Below are 21,818 nucleotides of genomic sequence, written 5' to 3'. Positions count from 1 at the left end.
AGATAGCAGACAATGGGAAAAACATACTCCAGGGTATTTGGAGTACTAATACCAGCCAGGCACCACTGCCTTCAGATAAAAAAATGAGCAACAAAATAAAGAGTAGAAACACCGGGATAGAAAAAATAGAGAATAATCCCATATATAATTTCCTAGTTCACTGAAAGATGTTTATTACTGATTTTGTTATACAATAAAAACAAGCATTATAAATAATCCAAAACAGAATATGGATTGGTACAGAGTGGCCTGGTAGCCAGATGGGTGATACAGAAGCCATCTACTTAGATCCTTCTCCCCCTTTGCACCTTCTTTTTTTTTTTTCTTTCCCTCCTTATGTGCGGTTTCTACTTTGACAGCTGATTGGGCTACAAGGGGTCATTTGCTCTGGGGATGGGAGAAGTGTGCCAAATGGCACATTGCTCCCCTCCCCACCTCACCAGAATCTTTGTAGACCAATACACTCCATACACAAAACAGCCAATCTGGCCAGGCCCTAAGACTTTCCAATACTCTTGTCTGTATACCAGCATGTCAGCTCTATGTCACAAGTCCCACCCTCTCGGTTCAGGATTATCCCAGAGTGCACTTCATTCTGAATGCTGCAGGTCAACCTCCAAGTGTCTTTATAAAGCCCCTGTTGAATTGTTAAAAGGTATAACAGTTCTATTCCGGACTGATCATCTAAAACCAAGTGCAGCAAGTTGGTGATCAGGGCAAAAAGTAGCTATGCAATATACATTAGAGACTCAAGATGAGGCTAGGATTGGCTTGGTTTAGATTCATAAGCAAAAGTGTCTGATCTAAATGAATTGCTTTTCTTTCACAATCTGCCAAATTCTTTGACATGAAGGAAGTGAATTCACATGAAGTACCAACATACTGTAGAACACCCCTTCGTCAATACCAGCTAGTACGTATATCCAGTGCTCAGGGATCTGCTGAGCACCAAATTGGAGACCACTTCTGTAGTTTTCTTTAAAAGCCAATTAAAAACATGGATGTTTATTCAGGCCTTCCACCCAATCAATACTTAATTCTTTCTTCCTATTTTTTTATTTATTTTTACTCTATTTTTCTGGTTTTTACATTCTCATTCGAAGATTTATGTAAATTTGTGTTATTTTATTGTTTATGTTATATTGGAAGCCGCTCAGAGTGGTCGCATAGACCAGATGGGTGGGATACAAATCAAATCAAATCAAATCAAATCAAATAAATAAATAAATAAATATTCTCCTCAGCACTTCTCCCAGGTCAGATCTACTATTCAACTACACTTTAAGACAACTCATGCTTTACTGAAATGAATGAACAATGCTTGCAGTGAAAGCACATAAAGACCCCCATCAAAGCAGGAAATCCTGTCTCAGCCTCCTTGGGCATAGGTAAGCACACCATGCCAGGCATGCTTTGTTAACCTCTTTTCACAAATGTAATTCATATACCTAACAATCCAAACTCCTCAGACACCACCAGGAGAATGGGACAGAGATCCTAGCTTTGTCTTGCAGGAAACTGCAACAGTATTTTCTGAATAATTCCTATGGGCAATAGACCTTAAAACAAAACTTCCTAATGTGAGGTAGGGCAAGCAAAAAAAAAAAAAAAAAAAGTCCCATGGCGCACACAGAGAACTAAAGGGGATGGGCTCTGTCAGGCATGCAGGGTTATACAGTATGTGTTTTTAAATCATACGGGTGGGGTGGGGGGATTTGGAGACAGAGACGAAGCCAGGTTACCAGCACACATGCTTAGGTGAAAGTAAAAAAGAAATGAACTTTCAGATGCACTCTGCAGGTTTAATGAAGCATAGTTTGACCCTTAGGTACATTTATTAGCAAGGACATACTACTGATCTCAGTGGGACTTGTTTTGGAGTAAGAATTTTTAAGACTGCAGTGCACATACATTATACTAGAAGCTTAACTATCATAGCTGTATTGTTACCTTGTTCTGAAATATCTGGTACACAGGGGAAGTTTTACAATGAAACAGTGGTACCAAGATGTTCTGACTACATATGTGAGGACAGTGTTGGGTTACTTTACCCCCCCAATGTAGCAAAACAGTTTTTGTTTTTGTTTTCCAGCTAACTGTACCACCCTCCTAAACAACTTTAAAACTTCAGCCTTAGACTCTCATTCTTCCAATCTTGCTTCAGCCTCAAATCAAAATCTGCCAAATCTTTTTAGAAAACAAAAGATTAATATTTATCTTGTCTAAAAAGCAACCGGAAAACACTTAAAACCCTCCTTTTCTGGCTTCAAGCCCTTTTATCTGCCTGCCACTGAAAATTTCGTTCCTATCATTTTCTTGTTGATAAGTGCCCTTTCTCCATCTGCAACAGGAAAGAAACATTCAAAGAAGATTATTTTGTAGATAAAGTGTAGCACACATGAAAGACAGCAGATTGTAACAAGGGATTTTATTACAGTTTACAGAGCATCACATAATAAAGACATTTTGCAAACTAGATGAATCAATGGTTACAAATATGGCCATATTTGGTGTGGAATTTGACAACAATTTTGGAATAAATAGCTTGAAACAAGGTTGCCTGGAGAAAAAAGTCTTCCTATCATTATCTATTCAGACATCAATATTTGAGATTCTGTTAGGTGTCCCTGAAGAAATAAACTAAGGAAGGTAGCTACAGGAAAAAGGGTATTTTTAGTGGGGAACACCCTAGACCAGCGATGGCGAACCTATGGCACATGTGCCAAAGCTGGCACACAGAACCCTTTCTGTGGGCATGCAAGCCATAAATCACCAGAGTGCTACTCCCCCCCCTCATGCTGCCAAACCTGAGAAGGTGGCTGCAGCCGCAGTGCTGGCACTTCGACAGGCGGATCTGGAGCAACTGGCACTGGCGGTGGGTCCAGAGTGGGGTCTCGAGGCACCTCTGTGTCCAGGATTCGCCCTTCCACCGTCACTTCCGGTTCCGCCACTGCCACTTCCGGTTCTGCTGCCGCTGTGGCATGCTTTCATGCCACACATGGGTTTTTGTTTTTGTTTGTCGAGTTTGGGCACGCAAGACCAAAAAGATTCCCCGCCACTGCCCTAGACATACTCAGCTAATATGTATTTGATGCTATTTTTGACCCCAGATGAAGATCATCTCAATTTCCCAGGCATGCTCTGAACTATTGCTACTACTTTATTCTTGCTGGTGGTTTCATTTTTGAAGTTATTTATTTATTTACTTTTTACTTATGGTTGACAAAACTCACATCTTCCCCAATTTCACTGCTACATCACTCACTTTCTTTTGTTTTATCTGACATGTTTTATTGTTAACTTTTACCCTATATTTTACATAATGTCCATATTCCTCAGAAAATTTCTGTTTATTGGGTTGTTGAAAATGTAATTGACAGCTATTAAAGGCTGCATCCTTTAATAGCTTGCGGTTCTAGTGCCTTACTCTCTCTCATTACCTGATTGGCTTCTTTCCTCCCTCCCTCAGCAGGTATCAATCCCTTTCCTTGTGGAGCTTTTCACAGGCTTCCACTCAAGGAACTCATTTAGGCATGCTCTATGCACCCTCTTTCTTTCCTTTGTGTTGTATCTTCAAGCAGTATACATGGAATAATATAATCTGAACCTCTGGCTGCAGCAATCTCAAATTACTTGGTTACTGCTGACTGTGCCATAAGATTACATGGAGTAGAATGTATTGTGATGACAATCAGAGGTGGAAAATGTTACGGGGAGGGGGGGATGTTCCTATTACTGCAGATGGACTTGTTCCTTCCATTTCCTTCCTCATGGCACAATGACTAATGCCTATCAGTGATGTTGTTTTGAATGGTAGGAGTACCTATTGCTTCTCCCCTCTTGTTTGTGGAGAAACAAATAAAATATAGGAAGGATACTCTGTCACGGCAGTGGCAGCCTCTCTTCCCGAATTTAATCTGAGTATAGGATTGGAAAACAAAGACATATACCGTATTTTTCCATGTACACAACCCCGCAATGTATAAGATGACCCCATAATTTTGTCCCTTGCCGGAGGCAGAGGAGCTGTCAATGGGCAGCAGTGAGGGGCAGCCCAGCGTGTATACAAAAATTGATACATGCTATATATATCTCGGGCACAGACGGAATTATGGAATGAAGAAGAACTAGATCAGTGGTGGCGAACCTTTTTGGCCTCGCTTGCCCAAACTGGGGGGGGGGGGGGGGACAGGGGGCGGCAGAACCAGAAGTGGTGGTGGAAGGGGGAATCCCGGGCATGGAAGTGCCTCGAGACCCCACTCCCGATCTGTCCCCAGCACCAGCTGCTCCGGATCCTGACCCGCCGCCTATCCGGGCACCAGCACCGCAGTTGCAGCCGCCTGCTCAGGTATGGCTGCAGGGGGGGAGTGGGGGAGTAGGGATCCGGTGACTTATGGCTCACATGCTGGCAGAAAGGACTCCACGTGCCAGCTGCGGCACGCCATAGGTTCGCCATCGCTGAACTAGATGGTGTTAAACACTAATTCTAAAATGAATTAAGAAATGTTAATGATAATTTTCTGTGTAAAGCCTCTCAAGGCAGCTTACAAAATCTTAAAATAATAACAGCAGCAACACCTTAATAAAAGGCACACAACATAAGTAAAACTTTGTATTGGTTATATTATATTCCACCTTTCCTCCAGTAAATTCACACAGTATACAGTGGTGCCCCACATGACGATGATAATCCGTTCCATAGAAATTGCTGTTTAGCAAAATCATTGCCATGCGAAATCCGTTTCCCCATTGGAATGCATTGAAACCCATTTAATGCATTCCAATGGGGAAAATACCTCGTCATCCTGCGAAGATCGCCCATACGGAAGCCATTTTACGAGCGCCGATCAGCTGTTAAAATGGCTGTCCTGTGAAGCATGGGTCCCGGAAACACAGGGAAGCCATTTTGCAGAGCTGCCAATCAGCTGTAAAAATCATTTTCTTGCGAACAAACAGTCCGTGAAGCACGGACCAAATCATCGTCCTGCGAAAATCCCCCATTGGAATGACTGTTTTGCGAATCGCTATAGCGATCGCAAAACCTCATCGTCATGCGGATTCGTTGTTTTACGAGGTCGTCGTCTAGCAAGGTACCACTGTACATTGTTCTCCTTCTACCTATTTTATTACCACAAAAGCTTTGAGAGACTGTGACTGTGCAAGCTTGCCCACTGAGCTTCATTACGAATGTTGATTGAAACACAGGTCTCACCATGTATTCATGATCTCAGTACCTCAAAAGACAGCATTTCAGAATCTCCGAGGGAGGCATGCTCTGTTGTCTAGGAGGCAAGGTCTAAGAACTCAGTTGTTCTTCACAGAGTGTCCTAAAGAAGAGGTCATGTCCATGCTCTCTTAAACCAGCCTTACCTAGTGATACCACTGCAAGAGTTTTTGCTTGTCTTTGCTGTGTTCCAGACCTGTCACCACAGCAACAACAACAGCAACGATTTCCTCCTCCCACCTTCGCGAATACATTTCCCCTATCAGAGGAAAGACAGGAACCTTTAGCCTCCCTGATGTTATTGGACTACAACTGTCTTCAGTTATGATATCTGGCCATACTAGCTGGATCTGATCAGAGCTCCTAGTGATTTTTAAGTCAAGGCCTGCAAAACCATATTTCTCACTACAGAATAAGAGTGAGAGAGAAGAATCTCTGCTCTCTTAGCAAAAGCTTAAGATCCTTTAAACCTACAGATTGTAATTCTATAAAAATGTTTCCAAATAGTGAAGAAAACACAGATAAGCAACAGGACCAAGACAATAAAAATCCATGGACAGGAATGGTTTATAGCCAGAATAATAATGGAGAAACAAAAACAGTTAAAATAGTTTTTTAAAAACAGAAACAAAGTTTTGCGTATCTGCTTCAGGAGGCTGTTCCAAAGCATGGGGCCACTTAAAGGAAAAAGCTATCTCTTCATTACTTGTTTCCTTCTGGACATCATTAGCAGGCTGAGTCTTAAAGGTCTGTGTGTGTTCAAGATATGCTTCAGATAACGAAACAGTTTAAGTCGAACTGGTAACATACAGCCTATTGATTGAACACACCCTCAAGTCTGCTTTCTCCACGCAGGACTGAAACTGATACACCAGTGTAAGACTGTGCAAGACACTCTTAACCACCAAAGGCACTTGGTATTTCTGCACATAATGCTGTCTCTGGATCCAAACTATTATATGGTCTTTCAATAGAACAATGTTGCAAAAATTAAGAGAAGATAAAGACTGGAATAAAGTTTCAATCTTATAGTTACTCAGTTTTGCAACACACATGAACGTGGTAGTTATTTATTTATTTATTTATTTATTTATTTATTTATTTATTTATTTATTTATTTATTTATTTATATATATCCCGCCTATCTGGTCAAACAACCACTCTAGGCAGCTAGAGTGGTAAACACTTTAAGTGGTAAACACTTAAATATATTTACCTTTCAACTCTAGGCTGACATAGTTGCTTGCTTGGTTAATTTGGCATTATATTCTCGATAACGTTTTCAAACTAGCTCAAAAGTCGGCGATTTATTTTTATGCATATAAGTGCTGAACATACTAACTATATTTCTTATTTCTTGCAATTAAAACTTTGACTGTCTCTGGTTGTTTGGAAAAATGTATATATAGTATACATTTTCATTTATAATAAGGTATCATAAATATACTGTGTAGTTCCCTGTTTTTATATTGTAACATTGTTAAAAGAATAATAAGTCAAACCACATTTAAAAAATAAAGAGGTACTGGTGGGTGATCTGCACTAGGAAATGGACAATATGAATAGGTAGTACAACATTCTTGAATTTCCTTGCAACACTGCCATTTATTAAGAAAACATATTTTAATATACATGTAAGAAGTGGAAAAGACAGCACTAAACACCTTCCAGGGGACAACTCTGACCCATTGGTTCAGATATGTGAACGACATGGGTGAAGATCAAAATTCAGGAAGTACAGGCCTTCACAGACCACCAGTGAACCCAAATATCAAGTTCACCAGGGAGGACACCAAAGACAACTGGCTGACCTCCCTGGACTGTGCAGTCATCATAGGATCCAACAGCAGTTTAGGAATAGAAATCTACAGAAAACCTACACTCACTGATCAATACCTATGGTTTGACTCTCATCACCCATTGCAACACAAACTAGGGTTCACCAAGACACTAAACCACAGACCAAGAAACATCCCCACCTCCACAGAAGCCAAGAAGAAGGAATATGGACATCTGAAGATAGTCCTTAAGGCCTGTGGATATCCAAAAATGGACCTTTAACAAGGCAATGTCCCAAATCCAGCAGGATAATACTGTAGAACAATCTGAGACCCAGAGGTGATGGAAGAACCTGGTAATTCCTTACATGGTGCATGTGTCTGAAAAGCTCAAAAGGATTTTTGGCAAACACCACATATCCGTGCACTTCAAACACACAAACACACTAAGGCATATGCTAATACCTGTGCACTAGAGGATTGTGGGAGGAACACCTAGCTCACTGGTTTTTAATCTTGGGTTACTCAGGAGTTTTGGACTGCAACTCCCAGAAGCCTTCACCACCAACTGTGCTGGCTGGGGTTTCTGGGAGTTGCAGTTCAAAAACATCTGAGTAACAAAGGTTAAGAACCACTGACCTAGCTAATGCTGGATCTGATCAGAGCTCGTTAAGCGAGGCACCACTGTACCTTGCAGGGGAAATACCATGTCATAAAAATGATTTTCCCAGGGGGAGGCTCATCCATTGCACTTGGGGTGTAATGCTGATCCCTGTGATTTCCCCAAATGTGGGGAACTCAGCTGCATAATTTATGTTAATGAGAGGATTACATTTATGATTTCCCTGTTTTTTTATAATCACTTTACCCTTTGGTTTCTGGCTATTTTCACCACTCTCTATCATTTAAATTTGCAACCATAACCTCATTGGCAATGCTTTGCAAGATGGTTTCCCCCCTCCAATTGGAACATATTAATTACATAAGACCTACTTTTTTATCCCCAAAAAGTGGGGGAGAAAGTGTATGCTGGTGTTTTTCCAGGAGGCAGACCCTGGAAAGCCACCACCATACACTTTGCTCCCAGCAGCATACACTTTTTGGAATAAAAAAGTAGGTCTTATGTAATTAATGTGTTCCAATTTGGGGGAGGGGAAATGTCTTGCAAGGCAAGGACCTAAACATCGTCCAGCGAAAACTGCCCATAGGAATAATCGTTTTGGGAAGCACAACATTTCTCAAAAAAAATCACCGTCTAGCGAATTCATCATTTTGCGAGGCAATCGTCTTGCGAGGCACCACTGTACTCCCGAGACCCTGCTTGGCACACAGAACACATTTGTCAGGTCCTACAACGACTACGAGATCACTGAGCCTATGCCAAGCTGAAGAAGTGTGAGTTCAACCTGCAGAAAGTCGAGTGCCTAGGCCACAGTGTGTCACTCCAAGGACTCCAGATGGACCCAAAGAAAATAGAAGTGGTTCTGACCTGGCAGAAGCCCTGGAACCTTAAGGATGTGCAGCAGTTTCTCGGCTTTGCGAACTATTACCACCAGTTTATACCCGCCTATGTGGACATAACCACGCCTCTGACCTGTCTCCTCCGGCCCAAAGAGCCATTTCTTTGAACTCCGGAGGCAGACCATGCCTTCACCACCCTGAAAACTCATTTTACAACCAAGCCAATCCTGCGTTATCCAGATCCCCAACTACCGTTTACTGTAGAGACGGATGCCTCCAGTGTCACCCTGGGTGCAGTGCTGTCCCGGCAGAAGGACCCCTCACAGCCACTGCAGCCCTGCGCCTTTTACTCCCGGCACATCACATCTTCAGAACACAACTACACCATCTAGGAGCGGGAACTCCTGGCCATCAAAACTGCTTTTGAGGTCTGGAGGCATTACCTTGAAGGAGCCTGTCACCCCAAGTTTTGACTGACCACCGGAATCTGGAACACCTGCAGACAGCCTGATGCATCAAACAACCCCAGATCAGGTGGAGCCTCTTCTTCTCCTAGTTGACTTCCACATTACCTATATCCCGCAGACCCAGAATCGGAAAACCAATGCCCTCTCCCGCAAACTGGAATATGTGGTATCACCCTCCGAAGAGTCTCCGACTGCACCTATCCTATCACCCTCAGTCTTCGCAGCCACTACAACCCGCTCGTCCCTGGCTGAGGAAATTCAGCCCAGCCAAGCTCAAGATCCCTGGGCCAAGCAACGCTTGCAGGAACTCCAGGAGGGCCCTGTTGGAGATTTCACTGACCACCACAGTCTCCTATTGCACCAAGGGCACTTGTATGTCCCTCCGGGCCCCCTCCAAGCCAACGTGCTCTATTTGACTCATGAATCCCCTCCTGCAGGACACTTTGGTCAATATAAGATGCTGTACCTACTCACACGGGAGTTCTGGTGGCCCCGGGTTCGTGCTGTCGTTGCTCGTTACATCGATTCCTGTGAGGTTTGCTGTCGAGCCAAGGACATACCAGCCAAACCTCCAGGGCTGCTACATCCACTAACCACACCAGCCGGCCCTTGGGATAAAGTATCTCTGGACTTCATTACTGACCTCCCATGGTCACAAGGGTACACTTGCATTCTGGTAATAGTGGACCTGTTTACAAAATGGCTCATTTTGCCCCATGTCCCAAGCGTCCCACAGCTCCTGAAACAGCTCAGCTTTACCTTCAACACGTTTTTCATTTACACAGGCTCCCAACACACCTAATTTTGGATCGTGGCTCCCAATTTACCTCCCGGTTCTGGCAAGCCTTGTACACCAGTTTAGGTAACCAGGTGCACTTATTGTCAGAGTACCATTCTCAAACAGATGGGCAGACCGAGCATACTAACAACACCCTTGAACAGTACCTATGTTGTTATACCTGCTATCAGCAAGATGATTTGGTTACCTTGCTACCCCTGGCTGAGTTCGCCTACAACAACACCATACATTCATCCACAAAACAGACCCCATTCGCAGCCACCTATGGATACCACTCTTGTTTTTTCCCAGCTGTCCTGCCATCGACCGTAGTTCCTGCTGTTGACGCTCACGTATGCAAGTTGCAGGCTCTCCAAGATTACTCTGAGAGAAGCTTCAGCAAGTTAAGAATGTGTACAAAACAGTGGCTGACAGAAAACGGCAAGAAGGGTCACCTCTGAAACCAGGGGACCAGGTCTGGCTCTCCACCTGTTATCTACGCCGACCTGGCCGGTCACGCAAGTTGGACCTTCAGTTTGTGGGGCCTTATTTAATCACAGATCAAATCAACCCTGTTGCTTTTTGGTTACAACTCCCAGCCACTCTCCATATTTACCCAGTTTTCCATCAGTCCCTCCTTGTTCCTGTTGCGGCACTGGACCCTGCCCAACCTCCATCCCTGGCTCCACCTCCACCCGTTTTGCTTGATGGCGAGGAAGAATACAACGTTGCGTTTTGGCTTTGGTGTTTTGGTATCTGCTTTGCATCTTCTGGACTTCTGATATTGGACTGGTTTATTGGACTGTTACCTGTTGAAACCCCCTGGGAACGTGTCAGGTCTACACAGCCTGTGTCCTGAGTACACTCCTGTACTGCAGTGTGTCCTGGACCCTTTGTGCACGGCAGGAGAAGAAGCTGAACACCTTCCATATGCGTTGTCTCAGACGCATTTTTGGTATCACCTGGGAGGACAACATTCCAAATAGAGTAGCCCTAGAACGAGCTGGAATTTTTAACATGTATACATTACTGTAACAGAGAAGTCTACGTTGGTTTGGACATGTTGTGAGAATGGCTGATGGTCGGATTCCAAAAGATCTCCTGTATGGAGAATTAGTGCAGGGAAACCGCCCCAGAGGACGACCACAGCTGTGATACAAGCGGGAACTGAATGCCTTAGGAATGGACCCCAACAGATGAGAAACCCTGACATCTGAGCGTTCAGCCTGGAGGCAGACATTGCATCATGGCCTCTCCCAATTCAAAGAGAGCCTTGTCCTGCAGGCTGAGGCCAAGAGGCAGTCACGAAAGCAGCAAATTCAGGGAGCTGTACAAGGGACAGATTGTATTTGTTTTCAGTGTGGAAGGGATTGTCATTCTCAAATTGGCCTTCTCAGCCACACTGGACACTGTTCCAAGTTCTCCATACATAGCACGTTACCATAGTCTCTCGAGACTGAAGGATGCCTAATCTAAATGCCAGCTCTCACGTTTGTTTGTTTGTTTGTTTATTCTATTTATATCCTGCCTATCTGGTCAACATGTTGCTGATTAGTCATCATTAAGTCATATCTGACTCTTGGATATGACAGCCACTTTGCTTTCTTGCATGTCCTTTCTTTGGGACAGTTTTTGTTGTTGCCTCCTGTACAATGTTACGAGCCTCCAGCCACAGTTCTTCAGACACTCTGTCCACCAAATCTAGTTCCTTAAATCTCTTATTCACTTCCACTGTGTATTCATAAGGGATTTGGTTTAGATTATACCTGACTAGCCCAGTGGTTTTTCCTACTTTCTACAGTTTAAGCTTGGGTTTTGCTATAAGAAGCTGATTATCAGAGCCTCAATCAGCTTCAGGTCTTGTTTTTGCTGACTGTAGAGAATATAATTGATCTGATTTCGGTATTGCCCATCTGGTGATGTCCATGTGTAGAGTCGCCTCTTGTGTTGTTGGAAAAGAGTGTTTGTGATGACCAGCTTGTTCTCTTAAGAAAACTCTACTAGCCTTTGCCCCGCTTCATTTTGAACTCCAAGGCCAAACTTACCTGTTGTGTTCCTTTTATCTCTGGACTTCCTACTTTAGCATTCCAGTCCCCTATATTGAGAAGAACATCTTTCTTTGGTGTCAGTTCTAGAAGGTGTTTTCACATAATTGGTCAATTTCAGCCTCTTCAGCATTGGTGGTTGGTGCATAAACTTGAATTACTGTGATGCTGAAAGATCTGCCTTGGATTCATATTGAAATAATTCTATCTTTTTTGAAATTGTATCCCGGTACAGCTTTTCCCAGTCTTTTGTTGACTATTATTTATTTATTTATTTATTTATTTATTTATTTATTTATTTATTTATTTATTTATTTATTTATTGTATTTATACCCCACCTACTCCATTTCTTCTACGGGATCCTTGCCCACAAGAGTAGATATGATAATCATCTGAATTGAATTCGCCCATTCCCATCCATTTTAGGTCACTGAGGCCGAGGTAGTCAATGTTTTTTCTTGCCTTCTCCTGTCTGACCACATACAGCTTACCAAGGTTCATAGATCTTACATTCCAGGTTCCTATGCAATATCTTTCACTTCCAGCCACATCCGCAGCTGAGCTTTGGCCCAACCACTTCATTAGCTCTTGAACTACTTGTACTTGTCCTCCACTCTTCCTCACAATACTGCAGGTATTTGAGGGAGTGAGAGACTTGAAGTTTGAATCAAAGTAAGTTCCACTGTTAGCAGTAGTGCAGTAGTTAATCTGAAAGTGCAGGTATTCATGACAGTTCCCAGGACATTGGAATAGTCCGTATCAAAAAAATTAGAAGGTGATCTTTTGCAAAGTTAATGTTTTTTATTTGGCTACTCATCAGGCTATCCTCACAATACTTTGCTTCAAAGAAGGATAGTTTGCAACAATATATTGATGGGGGGGGTCTCTGCCTTTCTCAGAGCTACTATGATGTTTGTAGGCAAGCTTAGAGGAAATAGGAAATCTTGAGAAAGGCTATAATAATTCCCACTGCTCAAACAGTCCCAAGTTTTCAGCTCTGTAAGCACTGGGTCCACCTTATGGCTGATTATAAATCAGTCAAAGTAGTCAGTCTGGAGCCTTGAGTGCATCATTTTAGACTCATACAATAGAATGCCCCTCCACAAAAAAACATCATTCACTTGCAAAGGGAATTGCTGCACATAGAAAACTAAAAGAAAGCACACTTCCAACCTACCTTCTTCCCCAATTCACTAGTTTTCTATATCCATAACTGTGTTTTACATGGAAGAGCACTCCAATACAGGAACTTTCATTTGAAGCAGCATAGCCCAAATAAAAGTTTACCCTCTAAATGCCATTTAATTCTAATATAAATAAAGGAAGCTGCAACTGTTTTTCAAAGTACAGTATATGCTATTTTAAAATAACAGAACCATCTTAGGATGCAGAACTACAGGACGGTACAAAAATAAAATAATAAAAACATAGCTTTTACCCACAGAAGGAAGACAATTAAAAAACCCCATCTTCCTTTCCTCTACACAGAAAAGAGAAAAACAGTGCAATGTCTTACATTTCTCAATGAGACATGGGAAATTATTGAAACTGAGTGACATCTAGTGATGTGCACCTTAGTTGATCAGATTTTACTCTCCCACGTAGTTAAGATAAGGGAGCAAGCTCTGACAGGTAGCTGTTCAAGAGTGGGTGTTGAATCATGGGAACCTCACACAACTCAGTTTCTCTCACTTGAAAACTAAATATCTAGTGAGCCAAGACCCGGAGTTGATGCATAATCCTGAAAACAAGTTGGTAATGAAACCAGATGAAACAGAAAATTTCAATCAATTACCTACTTAATCCTATTCATTCTCTCAGGCAAGTACAGCCTTCTATCCAAATGGATCTACTCCAGATACTTTATTTAAAAAACACAGAGATGAATTGGTGGTGGTGGGTGACTTCCATTTCAGCTTTTAATGTCAACAGTTGTTTTGGAGACAGTTTAGTAGCAGCCCAACAGCCTGACTATATCTGTTGCAACTGATGTTCTGTTGCTAGCTGTTTTATGGCTTGGTCAAAGAGACTGTTTAGCCAATGGTTCCAAAATTGTTGCTAACACGGCACTTACTGGAAGAGAGGAAGGGGGCAGGGATACACTGTGATTTGTGCTGGGGTTACAGGAAGGAAAAGCTATGCAAAGTACAAGCAATTGCAGTTCACTAGCAGGGAATTGGAACAAGAAAATAAAGTCAGGGTTGTTTTGTTTCTGTTATTATACAGTGCACCCTTGAGGAAGAAGGATCCACTGAAGAGATCAGTGTCAACTCTTCAAAAATTAAAATACTGACATATGAAATAGGAATGCATTTGTGTAGCACATTGAATTAAGAACTCCTGCAATTATGGACTGTAATTAAAACAGATAAAATCAGATGCTAAAGAAAAAGAACAGATTTATTTTTAACCACGAGAAGAGATAGTACAACAGAACACTTAAGTGCAAAGGAAAAAGGCATGTATAAGTTGCATCTAAAGAATGAACATAGCAAAGAAAAATCTAGGCAGTCTTGTCAGCTGGTTCTGTTTATTTTCTAAATAATCCTTTTCTCAAAAAAATTATTTAAAATCAGTGTGCTAGTCATACTGCAATAAAATACATATTCAATTTGTTTTCCTTGCAGAGTCTGTCACGACAGAGGCACATATCATGCAAAGACACGACTGACATTCCTCACACAGCAAAAGATTGTGCTGAAACTTATTTGAATGAACTTGACCCTCTTTGGCTGCAGACCAGCATGCAACGTCACTGAATGACTTAACAGAACACAGTGTTCTTGGCACAGGCGCAAAAATGTGTTGAAAGCCTTGCTGGAGAGAATCTAAGTATAACATTTCACATTAATAAAAAGAACAAGTAATAAAGAAATAGTAAACATAAGGCCAAAAGTAGTAACCTGAGTGTTTGTTTGCTGAAGGACGTTTTTGAAAACATTTAGTAGCCCCCCTCTCATTTCACAACCAAGAAAATTTATGGATATTAGTTCTTTGAGTGGAGATTGGACAACCCCACCCTGAAAACCTCTTCAAATCCAAGCCCACACACATTCCTTGTCCTCCTTTCCTTCAGTGTTATACCTGAAAAATTCCAATTCACCCTTTACCTTACAAGAGTAGTGAGTGACAGCTTGTTAAACTAACAACAACCCATGACTCATTTCCTCTCAAAACTTCAATGCAGATGCTACACTGCAAGCATTTCATACAGTTCTCCTACGCACAGTAATCTGTTATGAAGTTATGTCATTCATAAATGGATGTTAATTCTGTCACGAGATGAATAGCAGTCAAGAGGAAAGGCCAGCAAAAATCAATATAACGTCTGATGAACTCAGTGTACTTCCTTCATGTATACAAGCTGGCATTATTTCTTCCCCCATTTCCTCATTTGGGGTTTCCCCAGATTTTCTACCAAGTGGTCTGTGCCAAATATCACACCTCCCGCCTCCGCACACAGCAATTTCTAGTTTATCAAGACAATGTCCATTTGCAAATGAACAGATTTCAAATCTAATTTATCCAGCAATCAATCTATATTATTGTTGCAGAAATCACATTTCTGAAATGTTTCCCCAGTTCTAAACTTTATACAAGTAGAACAAAACTGTGGCATTAATCTTGATCTGGAATGCTATTAATTGAACTTAATGGAACTTATTCCTGAGTAAATCCACAAAAGCTAAGTTAATTAATTGATTGTCTTATATACAGTATATTATACAGACTAATATTAATTCTTAAAAAAAACTTCTAGTTCATGAATGCGGGATATTGTGCCTCTGTATCCATGACTCAAAATGCCAGGAAATGGATTGATATTGCTGCACAATCTTGGGGCTCTGCTGCCAGCAGGAAAAAGGATGGCAAGCTTCACATCACAAAGGGTACCCTGAACGTTGACAACATCAACATCCCAGAAGCTGACCCCCTTTTTTCATCAGTGAACCACTTATCATCCAACACAAAGCAATTGTCAGGGCTGTTTTTTGGGGAAGATCTCTAGGCAATGTGCAACAATATCAGGCTATTTTCCAACATTCTGAATCATGGATCCAGAAGTTGAATGTCCCACATTCATAAACTCCAAATTTTTTTTTAAGAACTAATTTCCTAACTTTTTAATGGGTGTTTAAGTATATGTACACTGCACACAAATTCTAACAGCAAATTCCCTTATGTAGAATTACCCAGTGCTAAAGGATCCCAGAATAAAATCACATAATCTGTACTACTGTTGCTAGGGGAGGACAAAAGCAAGAACAGTTGAGATGTGGATGTAGTTCCTTTGTGCCAAAATATTTTGAAGGGCTGTTTTTGGACTTAATGAAATCACAGAGTCATAGAATAATTGAATTGGAAAGGGCTTATAAGGGCATCAAGGTCAACACCTTGCTCAGTGCAGGAATCCAAGTTAGGATTCCTGCAAAGTAGCTCTAACAGATGGTTGTCCAATTTCATCTTGAATGCCTTAGCACTAGAGCACTCACCACCTTGTGAAGTAATTGGTTCCATTGTCACAATGCTCTATGACACAGTTTTCCCTGAAATCTGGCTTCCTGTGCCTTGAGCCCATTATTATCTATCCTGCACTCTGGGATGATCGAGAACAGATCCTGCCACTCCTATATATTACTATATTTCAAGCATTTGAAAAGTGCTATCACATCTCTCCTCAGTCTTCTTTTCTTGAGGCTAAACATGTTGAGTTCTTTCAGTCTTTCCTCACAGGGCTTGGCTGCCAGATCATACTTGTTGCCCTCTGAACATGTTCCAGTTCGTTGGCATCTTTCTTAATAATTGGCACAGTATTCCAAATGAGGCCTAACCACCGCCAAATTGAGGGGGACTAGTACTTAGTCTAAAATACCCTGTTTCCTTGAAAATAAGACAGGGTCTTATATTAATTTTTGCTCCAAAAAAAGCATTAGGGTTTATTTTCAGGAGATGTTTTATTTTTTCATGTACAGTACAACAATCTACATTTATTCAAATACAGTCATGTCATCTTCTTCTGGTTGCTGCACAATGGTGGAGGGCGGGGTTTCACTTAACTGGGGCTTATTTTGGGGGTAGGGCTTATATCATAAGCATCCTGAGAAATCAAACTAGGGCTTATTTACAGGTTAGGTCTTATTTTAGGGGAAACAGGGTAGCATTGGCCTTTTTTGCAGCCACATCACATTCCATCATAGGCATCCTTCACTCTTGAGAGACCATGGTAACATGCTCTGGATTGAGGAGTGTCTCCTCCAGAGCATGAAGCCTGGGTAAAGTAATATGGAGGATAGGATGTTACCCAAGCAGCAAATCCCCCCTCTCCATGTTGCTGAAATGGTCCAATGAAAAGGCAAGAGCCAATACAACTGGTTCCAGCAACGTCGTAAGAGTTGGCAGAACGAAACAAACTGCCTTCAGGACTCCAGCTCCGGATTTTGCCTCTAAGTTAACTTCTGAAGCCTTTTCCACGAGTGGATATAGCCACAAGGCAGTGGAGGTTTGAAATCGGAGTTTTCCTTCTCCTAGATGGGTTGCGTTCCATGGCTGACGAGCCCCACCTACCCGGCCTGCTCTTTAATAGTGTGGAAGTATGATCCAACCCTTAGAACTTTCCTGTCTCCCAGGTGTATGCAAATCTAATTAGCTTTCCTATTTACCATATTAGGGCCAGAGATAGAATAAGAGAAGTTGAGAATTTCGCACGCCTCATGGCGCACAGTCCTGGGACATGCTCATTTAAAGCAGAAAGCCCCACCCCCCTGGCCATGTGGTGGGGAGACGAAAAGAAAACCCAGGGGGGGAAATCAGCAAAATGCCCATGCAAACATACCTGGTCTTCAGCCTCAGCCCAGCTTCCCAGGGAAAAAGGCCCAGGATCCTGGGACACGCTCATTTAAAGCAGAAAGCCCCACCCCCTAGGCCCCACCTCCAGGCCATGTGGTGGGGGAGACAAAAAGAAAACCCAGCCACATCACATTATTAGCTCATATTATAACTGTGCATTTTGTGTCCCCCCCTTAGATGTAGAACTTTGCATGTATCCCTGTTAAATTCCATTCTGTTGTTTTCAGTCCACTACTCAAACCTATTAAGAGATTTTTGAATTTTGTTCCTCCATTCCAAGGTGTTACCATTTTTTGTCCTCAACAAATAAGGTAAATATTCACTGCACTCTCTCACCCAAATAATTAACAACAATGTTTAAAAGGACCAGACCCAAGACTAAGCCTTGTAGTACTCCACTTGTTACCTCCTCCCAGTTTGAAAAAGAGCCATTAATAAGCATTCTTTGAGTACAATTTTGCAACCTACTATATATCCACCTGATCATTGTTCTACCCAGCCCAAACTTAGTTAGCTTGCTAATCAGGATATCATGCAACACTTTGTCAAAGGTTTTGATGCAGTCAAGATATATTACGTCTACAGCATTCCTACCATCTACCAGGGAGGTTACCCAATCAAAAAATGAAATGGTGAAGTAAAAGTGTGAATTAATGCAACACTTTAAACACACACCCTTCAACCTCTCAGGTAAACCAATTTTCCATGGACACTCTGCAGAATGCAAACTAGAAAACTATGTTCCAATTTCCAAATCCAACATAAGGACAAAAAGCTATATCGAACCAAATGCTCTACAAAGATGTTGTGTGCATCTGTACAAAAAGATGTTTTCAAAAATAGTTGGGAGATAGCAAAGATTGTCATTGTAAACCAAGGCCAAGATCATGAATATTATGTCAACGAAAGACAGTGAAGAAAGAGAGAAAAATCAAGTAATTTGAAATGTGGCGTTGGAGGGCAGCCATACAGAGATACACAAACAGCCAGAAAGAGAAAAATTGGTGTTCAATTAACTTAAGCTTGAACTTTCACCAGAGTAAAAATGAGTAAACTGAGGCTATCCTACCATGTACATATAATGAAAATATTGCTGAGGAAAGCGGTGGTCGGGCACTAGAAAGAAAGGAAGGCCTATCATGAGGTTATAGATAATTTTGTTTATTTGGGAGGTCCTTAACCCATTTAGTCACCACACATCAGAAGTGACCTGATGGCACATAGCATCCTTGGTGTTTTCTAATTTATTAATTACCAGATAATTGTATAATGATAAGATGAGTAGAATGGTTGAAACTATAACAGGATATAGGTACCAAAGCTCTGCTGACATTAAGAAAGACCATCTCCAGCCACAAAGCAAAAAACAGTAATTTTACAGTTTAAATGAGTGAGCTTTGGAACATTTGTTCTTTTTTAAAAATACGTTTTAAATATTTTTTCAACCAGACACATAATCCTTTTTGCCAGGACCAAACTTCCCCCAATTTGGCACAGATGATCTGCTACATCTGTGCCAAATTTTATACTGACCTGAAGTTTCAAAGTTACAATTTTTGTTTGGGCTGTCTCCAATTTTAGAACTGCCTTGTAGAATGTTGATTTGTGGTGCTGCACAATACCACTGGACTCTCATGCAGTGGTAATAATGTGTGCAGATTTCTTTGACATCATTATTTGAACTGTTCTGCTCTTTTAAAATTTATGTAGATAGAATTAAATTTATTCTAGCACCCAAATGGCATTACAAACTTGGTGCCTGTTCTATAATATTAACTGCTACTTGGATCAATTATAGTTCAACCAAAAGCAATACTGTATAAGAAAAAGTTAAAATTGTGCTAGCCTGAAGTCTATCAAATGTGTTCTTTCTGAACAACAGATTTTGCAGATGCCTTGCGTGAACTCAAGATATATAATATGACAATTTTATTTGATCACACAAAAACACAACCAGCAAATTTGGTTAAAATCAAATTTTGGTTCCAAATCCAATCAGAAATTAATTGTTATGCCTTTTTAAATTGTAGACCATTTGTTGTTACACAGCATACTTGAGGTATATGCAAATACAATTCTATTCAGAAAACAGAAGCAGCCAACTCAGCCAAACTACTTTGTTTTCTGCACTCGATAGAAGGCTGCATCATGCTAGCAAGTACATCTATTGTCAAGGATTACCCATAGCATGGTGTGCTTTCACTACACGTACTGTTTGCTATATACCGTCAATTCATATATGATGATGATGACCCTAATAGGGGTTAAAAGATATATGAGACATTTAAAGAGTGGTTTTACCAGTGTCACTACCCACCAGCACAATGAGTTCCCATGACTGAGCAGAAATTCAAACACAGGTATTCTGCTACTTTACTATCTAGATCACACTGGCTCTCAAACTAACCATACAAGCATGCATTTACAAATTTAAAAATGTAGCCATCTGTCATGCATTATATTCCTAGTTTTAATGTCTTTTTGTACAATAAATGTTGCCATGGTGTAAAAATGGGAACCATCTGGTTCTCTTTATGCTCAAGAAAAGAAGTTGAGGCTGAGAAAAGGTTCCCATCTCATACATACACCAAAACAGATTGTGATTATTTGCAAGGAATATATACTATCTGTTATAATAACAAATTAGCTACGTACTCTCTTTGCACACATGGGAGGGGGGATGTTTAATGGTATGTGCATGAATATAATGCTGTACAGGTAGGTGTGACGGGGGATAATTGCAATCTCTACTAAGGTTGTTGCTTCTATGCCTTTCCCAGGTCTGTCAAAATGACAGGCATCCAGACAGAATATGCCAAACAATACTGTCTCTGCTATTAATCCTTCTCCCTCACTCCTTTTAAGATTGTCAACTTTGTCTTTGTCATTAAAAGGCTGCTGATCTTTAAAACTAAAGCACTCAGAGTTAGCTTTAGATTGGCCATGGTTTGGCTTTGTCTAATTTTAAACAATTTTAAGCAAACATTCATAATTATCCCTAGAACTGGAGTGCATTACTTTTCTGAAATCTTGCCCTGATACTAGGAGCATAAAAGCACATCCAGCCACATTCAAGAAGTCTGAAAGTTTCCCTAAGAACCAGATCTACAAGTTTCTGAAGTTTCCACAACCACTCCCTGTTGGTTAGTGGGAAGCCATAGGAAACTGTCATCATCTCTAAGGAGGACAGAGTTGAAAGGAAGAAGATATGACACACTTAGCACAATGATGCAGGCAAGAGGTCTTTGTAATAGAAGTACATCACTTGTAATCACTTATGGATTGAGCCTGTTAACTCAGAAAGAATGAGACTAATTTTTCAGTTCACTGGAAAATTACTAGTGTACTCAAACTTCCATTAAGTAGAAGTTTAAAGGACAGTTAGGTAAGCACTACTGTTCCACTACATACAACAGACCATGTTAAAAGTGTCAAGTTCAAAAATAAAAAAACAGATATTTTGCTAACTTAGTTACTAATTTGTTTATGATACACTTTTAAATGGAAAGAAACAGTTGATTCCCAAGCATGTGCACCATTTACTCCTCAAAGTGAAGAGCCAAACTTTAAAAAATCAGAAGTTCCATACTGCCACAGGTTTACCCATTTTAAAAAATAAATTTAAACATTAAAACTGCAGCATTGTACCAGTGAACAGTCTTTAAAAACTTACCCATATTAAAATCAATTTAGTTCCTTGCAAGTTAATAAGGGATGCATACTCTAACACTAGGTACCAACAGCATGGAAAAGTCACAAAGGAACAACATTGCTAATACGTTCCATGTTTTTCTGTGGTGCAACATTGCTAATTAGTATGAGTATGGAAAACAGTTATTGACAGAAGAAAACTGGTAAGAAATGTTAGAGAGAAGCATACTAAAAGTTCAATTTTGTGCCAACTTACTTGATTTATTTCTGAAAAATCATAGACATGAAGGTCATATGGGATTAGTTTTGACAATAACAAGTTCAATAAATTAATTATACTTCAAAGTCTTAATTGTTTCTACCTTTCTTTGTTGCACAGAACATATAACAGCAATATTCTGTGTATCTTACTCTCTCACACAGACATACACACATACACTTCCCCCAAAAGCATGCATGTTTTTCTACATTCTGAATGGTAAGTCACTGTGCTGGACTTACATCTACCAGCCATGGAAAGATTTCAAAGGCCTGCATCAGAATATTGTAAGAACATAAAGTGTACT

General features: G+C 40.9%; 1 protein-coding gene, 1 long non-coding RNA gene and 1 other non-coding gene across 4 annotated transcripts in view; 2 read left to right on the top strand and 1 right to left on the bottom strand.

Annotated features, from left to right (window-relative positions):
- The window catches only part of SPIDR (scaffold protein involved in DNA repair), a 260,008-nt gene that overhangs the window by 197,611 nt on the left and 40,579 nt on the right, over positions 1-21,818 (bottom strand). The window lies entirely within an intron of this gene.
- On the top strand, positions 1,264-14,611 carry LOC140706932 (uncharacterized). Its single transcript, XR_012086866.2, has 2 exons — positions 1,264-1,388; positions 14,382-14,611. It is a non-coding gene; the product is annotated as an uncharacterized LOC140706932 (long non-coding RNA).
- On the top strand, positions 7,684-7,851 carry LOC140707113 (U1 spliceosomal RNA). The gene has a single exon (XR_012087098.2). It is a non-coding gene; the product is annotated as a U1 spliceosomal RNA (small nuclear RNA).

This window comes from Pogona vitticeps, chromosome 4 (assembly GCF_051106095.1).
Source record: "Pogona vitticeps strain Pit_001003342236 chromosome 4, PviZW2.1, whole genome shotgun sequence".
Classification (NCBI taxonomy): domain Eukaryota; kingdom Metazoa; phylum Chordata; class Lepidosauria; order Squamata; family Agamidae; genus Pogona; species Pogona vitticeps.
Note: the sequence above shows the minus strand (reverse complement) of the source record. Positions and strands in the feature narration are given on the sequence as shown.